The sequence below is a fragment of the Penaeus monodon genome, chromosome 6 (genome assembly GCF_015228065.2).
Source record: "Penaeus monodon isolate SGIC_2016 chromosome 6, NSTDA_Pmon_1, whole genome shotgun sequence".
Lineage (NCBI taxonomy): Eukaryota > Metazoa > Arthropoda > Malacostraca > Decapoda > Penaeidae > Penaeus > Penaeus monodon.
In genome coordinates this window covers 23,858,838-23,868,837 of record NC_051391.1, presented here as the reverse complement: position 1 = coordinate 23,868,837, position 10,000 = coordinate 23,858,838, and the positions used below count along the sequence as shown (strand labels likewise).

The window sequence follows — 10,000 nt, the reverse complement described above, 5'->3', positions numbered from 1 at the left end:
ATTAAATTCAACATTTAATATGTGACCGAATGTATGGATGAATGAATGGTGACATGAAAAAAATATTCGTAAGCTATTTAACAAGCAAATTTGCCGAGGTACATGTCTAGCTATGCATGTTAGACTTCATCAACGGGGGGATCCTATACCCAAAATGCCGTACCTTGAAGTGACCCGGAAAATCTATAAATAATCTGCTCTTTTCTGCGTATCTGTGATGGGTGCTCGTGACATTCCCTAAGGGTATCTAAATTATCATGAATCACACGACCACCTGAGAATTACCCAAAACATGCAAGCGACTTCAGGAGGGTGAGAAGAGTGTGATTAATAAGCGAATAATGATTCTAGCTTAAACCCTAGTCCTACAATATTTAACGGACGTAACTGCGGGTCATACTGACTCAAAGTTGCCGATCGAACGAATAACTTTGGTTTTACCTGTACCTACATTTCGACGTCGGAGCGCAGATCTATTAGGTGTTTACGCAACCCCGGGATAATATCGGGCAATCCTGTGCACTATGATATGGGGGAAGATTTTACGCTATTTTCAAAATAATAAATTCTAATGAAATTGCGTTACACGCTCTGTTCTAGCGCCGATAGAACGTGTCAATGTAACAGTGCTACAGTTAATCCCCTAGGTGTTAAAAAACAACAATAACCAAATTATGGGAAGTGTGGCTTAAGGGATCAACTAATCCATCCATGAAATAGGTTCTACTACCCGGAGGAGTGTTGGCTGCAATGACCCTCTCGGCTTCTGCCTTGAGACTAGGCATGAGGTATTGATTCTTTCTCCTTGACAACCTCATAACAGAGAACTCGTTCAAGGTGTGTGCCCATGTTTTCAACAAAGTCTGGGTGGGGGGAGCCCATGGCAAGTAGTTATTCTGTGAGGGAAAGTGTATTAACACCCTGGCTGTGTGAGACAGCTAGGAGTTGTATGGAAACAGCTCGTGGTCTTATTCTAGGCATCTGAATATTTTTTCTCTCATGTTTGTGTTCCTGGGTGCCTGGATGATCTTTGAAAGGAACTGAGCTGCTATTAGATCAATTTGTGAGTCCAGGGGGAGATGGTTTGCCTCCATGAGGAGGTTTAGGGCCTTCGTCCACCTTGGGGCATCCAGAATGATTCTGGCAGCTTCATTTTGAACTGTCTCCAATTTTTCTCTTAATCTTGGCTTTGCAACAATCAGGGAGACAGAAACACAATAGTCCACAATTGGACGGATGGGATGTACATAGAATGATCTTAGTACTTTATGTCTGTCTCCTCTGTGTCTCCCAGAGGGGCCGGTCAATCCTTACCCCAAGGTATTGGAAGACCTGGACCCACTCTAAGTCCATTTCCTGGCTTCTCAGACTTGTACCTTGAACATTTTGTCTGAGTGTGACATCTATTAATGGTGAAATCTGCCTGAGCCGGGGTGACATCCATTACTCAGGAAAGCCGGCTACGCAGCTGTTCGCCTCCTGGGTCATGACCTGACCTTCGGCGATAACGAGAAACGCTTGGAGGGGACAACAGCTGTGTCCCCACGCCCAAGGGGGAAGCGACCCAGAAATACCCGAAGGGAGTCAGTCCGAGTCCGTTCCTTGAACCGCTAACACCTTCCCTCCAACCCGTAGGAGCTGACGCCGCCTCCGCCACGTCTACCGCGCCAAGATCCCTTTTAATCTACGTGTCTGTTCCCTCAATAAAGCTGAGAAACAGATATTGAGTTTTCCTCTGGACCTGCCAGATAATATAGTGGTATTCTAGTATATTTCAAATTAGAGACCATTATAGCTGGTGTTCAGGGTGGTAGAACTCACGTTCCTACCTCCGCTCGAAATCGTTGTCAGCAGCCTACGGGACTAAGTAAGTACACAAGGGTCATTTTCCTTTTTTCCGTGTCCCCCATTTGTGTGCTATGAGCCAATCATTTTCTTCAATGTACAAGTGCTTAGGTCCATAGGGAATAGGGAAGGTCGTATTTTGCGCGTATACGGGGATTACTGAGAATATTTTTCCTTTTCATCTGATAACAGTCACGATATTTCAAAAGTGAGTAATTTTTTTGAAGTGCTGTTAAGTTCATTTCTCTTTTCTACATTCTCTGATGAGCTCTCCTCCTTCGGAAAATACTTGTGCGAAAAAGTCGATTGTCGTAAGGGCTCTGCAGACTTCGCTAGGTTTCTCCCCTAAGGACTCTGACTCTTCTCTTACTTCTTCTCGCTCATCTTCTCCTTCACCATCTACTTCTGAATTAGTCTCCCCTCCTCTCGCAACACAAACAGAAACCATTCTCTCTCCAACTCCACCCCCCTCCTCTGACCTCACCCTTGTTACGGCTGCAGCAAACATGAATCCCGGCATGGTTCCCACGATGTACAATGTTGCGTCAAAATTCTCGGGTTCAAACGTCTCTGTTGACCAATTCTTTGCGGATGTGGAAGACACAGTAATCCATTCAGGGGTTAGACGGGAGTCCGAGCATTTTGCTACATCGTGCCTTGTGGCGGCCAGAATGCGACTCAACCACGAAATCCCGAGAGTGGCTGAGCGCTAGATTCTTTTAATCATTTGCCGGAAGATCAAAAGTCGTATGGAATGTTGAAGAGTATTTTCACTTCAACATTTTCGAGGCAGACGGAGAATCACCATCTACAACTCGTAGAATTATTAGAATCAAAACCCACTTCCTTTTCCAAAGATGATCTTTCATCTTATCTAAATATCAGATGCGTCGGTGTGTTTGAAGCAATGTGTTACTTAGAGCACATCGCTCGCGGCAGTTCTTGAACATTTTGCTAAAGCGTGGTTAGTGTCTTCTATCTCTGCAGCTGTGCGCAAATGAGTTTGGGATAAAGTCGACAGTGCTTCATTCGATAAGCTTCCTGAAGTCCTTGCGAATGAGATGTCAGACAAGGGTGGAAATGTGCAGGTGGTTGCAAATGTGGTTAGAACAGGGAAAAACAAGGGTAATAATGCCAAATATAACAGTTCGGGGCAGAATGAACCGCGGCGTGAACCGCCATTGCGGACGAAGGTAGGAAATAGACGTGCTCGCCTGCGCCCGCGTACCGCTGCGCAGAGCAATCCCCCCTCCCCCACCCTCGCGTGCGTATCCGGAGCCTCTGGAGCGCAGTACTTTGTCGCGCCTTCTCCCTGGGTGACTGCTCGCAAAAACCCACGACCACATGTGGCTAACTGGGCGCCGAAACCTGGGCAGTGTCGTAGATGTTTAAGGATGCATTGTCCGTCTAAGTGCTCTGCTAAGCAGTTCTGTCCGTACTGTAACAAGTAGGGTCACGCGTTTAATGAGTGCACGTGGTTCCCGGACCAGGTGGCGATCACCCTTAAATTCATCGCGAGAATGAACAGGGACGGTGCTTATAGTAAGCGGGTGGTTCATTTTTTAGAGGAAGACATGGCAGGGTTCGAACTGGGAGAAGAAGTGCATTGGTCTCCGGTGTAGTTACGTCGTCTTCTCGGTCTCGTGTATACCGAACACAGGAACGGGCCCCCCTCTCTTACCTGCTAAACTTAATGGGAAAGTCGCATACTCCTTCATTGATACAGGAAGTTGCGTCAGTCTCGTGAGTGAACGGGTGTTAGAGGAGTTTCAGCTCTCGTCGGAGGTATCGCCAGCCAAGGTTTGTGTTAGAGGTGTGACTGGATCTAAGCTAGGTGTAGCTGGAACTACATATGTAAGATTGAGGTTTGGAAATATCATTTTTCCTCATCAGTTCGTCGTAGTGAAGGGTTACCATAGTTTCCCCGGCCATTTGCTCCTTGGCCATGATTTTCTATATCGTTCTGGTATGGTTTTGCGACCGCAGCAGAATGAGGTGGAAATTCAAGGTGAGGTTTATAAGCTAATTGAGCCCAGTTCCGTCTGGAAACACCCAGACCCTTTTCACCCTAGCATGCTTGGTTCTGCATCTACCACAAACAGTGACACATCTCGGTTGTGTCATTCATCATACACGACCACACGCACGGACACATCACTCTCCTCCCCCTTCTAGGTCTCACTCTATTCATCATGGAATTGTTTCCCCTCAGCATGCTACAGATACCTCACGCACACATGCGGCTACATCTCACACATCATCACGCTCATCAAAGCATCGAATGTGGGTTGACAATGATGGTTTGGCGCATTTAGTGGCGTGGGAGTCTGTAGTAATTCCGCCTTTCCATGGCGTTCTGGTTAATGTAACGGCCTCGGTTGGTAAATATGGCACATGCTTGGTCCTCCCTGAGAATTGTCGAGTAAAGGGGACATGTGTTCTTCCCTCTCTGTATACCTTGCGGGAGGGGAGTGAGCAAGTCCATGTGATGAACTTAACACCTGCCCCTTGTCTATTGATAGTGGTGTCAGATTAATAGATTGTGAGGTCACGGATCTCCTGATAGCTGAGTTTGAACTACCTGCATCAGCCTTCTCTGGCGCTGTTTCTTCCACTTCCCACAATTCAGTTAACCCATTCTCTGCAGTATTAGCAAAAGCTATGCAGGGGCCATTCGCATTTAGCGAGGGTAAGGAGATACTAGGCAAGTTGTTAAATCAATACCCCAACATTTTACCAACCAAGGACCGTCCGTTAGGCAGAACGCACATGATAGAGCACTCTATTACTCTAGAGCCTGGATCTAAGCCTGTGTATATTCCGGCATACAAGATTCCGCACAGCAGGCGTCAGATTCTAGAGGAGGAAGTGTGCGGTATGCTGCAGCAAGGGCTGATTCTACCTTCTACTAGCCCGTGGTCAGCGCCGATGCTGCTGGTGCCGAAGCGTCAGCATTGTTTTCTTCCTGTTTGCGATTTTCGGCGCCTGAACAAGGTGACCATTCCGTCACCTTTTCCTATTCCTAACCTTCGTCAGCTCTTGCAAGACATTGGTGGAAGGAGTAAGGTCTTCTCCTCCATTGATCTGGCGAAAGGTTTCCTTCAGGTCCCCCTGGCAGAGGACAGCCGCCCATACACTGCATTCCTGGTGTCACCTATGGGTCTCAGGAACTCTCCTCTGACGTTTAGTCGTCTTATGGCTCTCGTCCTGCAGGGTTTAATTAATGATCAGGTGCTAGTCTATTTAGACGACATTTTGGTTTGTTCACCTTCGATCAAGGACCATGAAGCGCGGTTGCGCAGTTTTTCAGCGACTTTCGGATGCGGGTTTAACAATTAATTCAGCTAAGTGTAAATTCTTCCAGTCGCGTTTAGATTTCCTCGGTCATTCTGTTAGCGCTGCAGGTATTGCCCCTAACGAGGCCAAGGTAAAAGCTGTCAGTATGTTCCCCATTCCCTCTTATGCAACACAGGTAAAGTCGTTCCTGGGGTTAGCAGGTTTTTATAGACAGTTCATTAAGGATTTTGGGAGGATCGCTGCACCGTTGACACACCTCCTCAAGAAATATGTCCCCTGGCGCTGGGGCGAGGAGCAGGTCAACGCATTTTCAACATTACAATATCGTCTATCGCACGCTCCCGTTCTTGCATTTCCGAGGTTTGATCTCCCCTTCATTCTCCACACAGACGTGTCGAATGTTGGGCTAGGAGCCGTTTTAATGTAGGAGCACAAAGGGAATCTACTTCCTATCTGGTTTGCTAGTAGGGTTTTCACTAGTGCAGAGAAAAATTACTCAGTCACCGATAGGGGTTTGCTAGTAGGGTTTTCACTAGTGCAGAGAAAAATTACTCGGTCACCAATAGGGAGATGTATACGATTGTATGGGCTCTTAAGTACTTCAGAGATATTATACTGGGGTACAAGGTCATGGTTCACACAGACCACATGCCGCTCACGTCGCTTAATGGTAATGATCCGTATGGTCGTAGGGCATGTTACCAGGATATCCTGGGCGATTTCGATGTGACTTTTGTGTATATTCAAGGCCGCGCAAATGTTGCTGCTGACACATTGTCATGTGCGCCAATCGAAAACTCGCAATCTTTGAAGCGGGATGACGCTGCTGATTTCCCCCCTTCATTTAGCTTGCCTTCGTCAGCTGTTGTGAATAGTGATTCACAGGTTCCTCCCTTGGAACCGCTGAATAAAGATGAGGTATATGCTGCCCAGCGTGCCGACAAAACTTACGGCCAGATCATTCGAGCCTTAGCCAAGGGCACGGCAGTTCCCAAATTTAAAGGGTTGCCGGTTAAGGAATTTTTTCTTGACGACACGGGACTGTTATTTCGGAGATCCCAGCCGAAGCGAATTATGGGTCGCAGACGGATCGTCCGACAGGTCCTGGTGGTGCCTGAAATTTTAGTGCCGCGTGTGTTGAAGCTCATGAATACCGTGAGGTAGCGCATTGTGGTGTTCATAAGGCAGTGCAGTTAACCCATAACCGATTTTATTTTCCGCGGTTAGTAACGAGGGTAGCTAATCACGTCAGGTCTTGCAAGACGTGTCCCTTGTACAAGGGTCACACAAGCGATTCCGCGCCTGCACTTAAGTTCGATATTCCGGATTTTCCCTGGCAGAAAGTGTCATGTGACAATTTGATTTCACCACATCACAGTCTGGCAACAAACACATTCTAGTGTTTGTGGACAATTTTTCTCGCTACTGTGAGTTGGTGGCGGTTCCGTCAAAGGCTGCGGTGCACGTCACGAAAGCATTTCATGACGTGATTTGTTGCCGTCACGGCTGTCCACAATATTTAAGCTCGGATAACGGTACCGAGTTTGTAAATCAGGTGTTAGCCACTCTCACACAGCAGGTAAATGTGACGCAGGTGAACGTTTTGCCGTTCCGTCCACAGGCTAATGGCATTACGGAATGTTTAAATAAATCCATTCTCACCATTTTGCGTCAACTGGTGGACGACAGCAAGGACGATTGGGACGTTCTTCTCCCCACCGTCCAGTCGGCCATCAATTCTACCTATCACTCTTCCCTGGGCGATAGTCCGCACTTTCTTCTAATGGGACAGGACAAGCGGCTGCCTTACGAACTCCTGGAGATGAGGCCGCGTCCCCTCTATGCGGACAACTACGCTGAGTATTTGGTTTCTCGGCAGCAGCGAGCGTTTCAGCAAGCAAAGGCGTTCCTGACCAGGTCTCGTGACAGAGTAATTGAGTACCAGCATAAGATCGTTCGTGCGAAATCTATCGGGGTCGGTTCCTTGGTATTTAGGAAAAATCATGCTCACACTACTATTCAGCCTAAGCTTAGTCCATTATTTGTGGGTCCCTACAGAGTTGTGGCAGTAAAGAACAAGAAGGCAGAGTGCAAGTCTGTCACTGATGGCTCTGTGCAGTGGTTCCATTTAGACGTCCTGAAGCTGGCTTATCAGTATTATGAGTGTCAGGAATCATGATTGTCCTCTCATTGGTCATCCTTGCTTTGATACATCATCCTTTTCTCATTTACTTGCACTAGTCCTCAAGAGTTTGCGAGTTCGTCAGGTATATGTGTTACTCCCGTAGAGTTTTGTTTCTATCTCTATAATTAGCTGCGAATGCATGCTATTACCTACACCGCTCACTCTAAGACGGACCATTATTATTTTATTCCTTTTCTCTTGTAACTGGTTATTGTGATATATTCTTTATGCTGGTCGTGCGAGTGGTGAGTGATATCTGGCTCTCCCTTCCAGGATGCTGTCGTCCATATTCTTTGTGGCACTCCTCATGGGAGGAGACTCGCATCGCCTGCCGCATAACGTGAAGGACGCACCTGGGGCTATGATTGAGGACCTTGGGAAGGTTTTCCCTATAACAAGCCATGTGGAGGCCCGGTTCTCGCTATTGCCACTCTGCAACGCGTCCAAGCTCATGCTATACCACAGGGACCAGTTAATTCGCCTATTCAATCGTATCTTATCATCGACGATTGCAGAGTTGAATTCTTTCGTAGGGCCTCTCAATCCTACAGGTAGGGCCCGGCGAGGATTATTCAATTTTGTTGGCAATATCACGCATGTACTTTTCAGAGTTGCGGATGACGACACTCTTACATCCGAATTCAGGAAGTATAAGGAAAGCTTATCGTCTGTAGTTCACAGTTTCGACTCGTCTGCTCATGCTGTCAACACGCTTGAGCACAACGTTCAGAAATTAGCTACTGATTTTAAGGCTGTGCGAGGTAAGGTCGGTCAGATTGTAGGCACAGTAAACAAGGTTTCTCATCTTACCTCATTAACTTTAACTTTTCATATCAAAGCACAGTAAACAAAATTACACGGTGATTGAATAGTTTGGCAACGGCCCTCATTCGTGCGGCGCACGGAGAGGTGTCGCCTGACGTGATTTCGCCTGTTGACATGGGCACGGTACTTAAGAGGGTATCTTCATTTTCTGTCAAGACTCTTTTCCCTTTAAGACAGCGCACTCGGTTTTATGCTAGCCTCAGGTCTTTCCTCACTGCCTCTGGGCTGTCTGTTATTATTCCAGTGCGTCCTTCTACTATCTTTAGGGCGTACCGCGTACACCCCTTCCCACACAAAACAAACAGTTCATATTACATGGTTCACGTGCCTCACACATTTATTCTTAGAGAGTTGGGAGGTCATGCTCTATCTTTCCCTTCCTCTGACTTCTTAGACTCCTGTTTGAAGCCTACCAAGGACACTTTCGTGTGCTTTTCTTCACCTTTACCTTCATCTCTTCAGACTCCATCTTGTGCTCGTGCTCTTGTTTCAGGTGGCCTGATCACCTCACTCTGTTCCTTCGAGGAGGTGAGAGATCAACTCTCGCCTTTCATGCTTAGCCTTTCGCAGGCGACACTGATCTATTTCTATCAATCAACGGCCGCCACAATTGCTTGCGAGGAGCTTCAGCCAGATAGGTTAATGCAGGGAACCTTTGTCCTGCCTCATCACTGTGGGTTGCGTTCTCTGTCATTAAAGGTTCCGGCAATCAAGTCCTTCGTCACGGATGTCGCTGCAGATCCTATAGCGGTTAGGCCGGCACTCCTAACCTTGCCGACAATCAACGTCACAATCCCGGAGCTGCATCTACGGCACGTTAGTAAGGTTCAGGACGCGGACGTCGGGTTGACGTCGGACTTTCACATAAACTTCATCTATCCTGTTTATGTTACCTTGTTAGGCATGTTGCTCCTCTTATTAGTGTTTGGCGTGTGCTATGCGAAAGCGTATCGGATGCACAGGGAGGAGGATCGTATCGGCAGTAAGGCCATCGAGCGTGCTTCCTCGTGTCCCCCATATCACGGACCTATCCTTGTGCAACAGCAATGTCCATAGGCACTGAGTACTTGTATATGTAGTTTGCACTTCTTACTCTATCCTTTTATCGGAACGCTCGAGGTTCAAGTAGATCTTTGCGGATCGACTTGATCATTCCGGTCTATCACAAAAAAAAAAAAAAAAAAAAAAAAAAAAAAAAAAAATCGGCTTATTGTTTATCGGCTCGTAATGCTGTAGTTCCCCCCCACACACACCTGTCATATCTTTCTCTCCACCTATCTTGGCCCTTGTGTGCATGGTCTGGTTGCTATTAGCATAGTCATCGATACCCACACCCCAGGCACGCAGTCGATGGCAAGGAACCCTGCGGATAGCTAGAAACTCAGGAATCACTATGTCGGGGACCGTCTACAGAGTATAGCGGTACGACGAGAACTTCGCGTATACGGCGCCGTGGACGGGACACCGGAAGAGGACAGGAAGGAGGACACCGAAGAGGACAGGAGGTGGATGAGGATGCGCGCCGTGGAGGATGATGTCTACGTTGGGCCGTCAAGTATTTCTCCGGGCGTGCTAGTAGGACAGCCTTGAGGTGGAGCAATCTATCAGCGCCTCGAGGGCGAGGCGAGGGTAGGTGGCAGAGCGGTGTGACATCTAATAATAGTGAAATCTGCCGGGTGACATCCATACTCGGAAAGCCGGCTACATTTTCAATTAGAGACCATTATACAGAGCCGTGGCTTTGGATTTGCTGCAGAGATCTTTAGCCCGTTCTACAACACTTCTCAGATACAAGGTCCAGAAGTGCTGAGTACCTAGCAGGTGGTCAGTGGAGATGGGTCCAATGGA

General features: G+C 47.5%; 1 long non-coding RNA gene across 1 annotated transcript in view; it reads right to left on the bottom strand.

Annotated features, from left to right (window-relative positions):
- Positions 1-9,629, bottom strand: part of LOC119574348 — a 16,824-nt gene extending 7,195 nt beyond the window's left edge. The window contains exon 1 of the long non-coding RNA XR_005228857.1: positions 9,618-9,629. This is a non-coding gene — a long non-coding RNA (uncharacterized LOC119574348). The remainder of the gene's footprint in view (positions 1-9,617) is intronic.
- Positions 9,630-10,000: the final 371 nt, after the last annotated feature.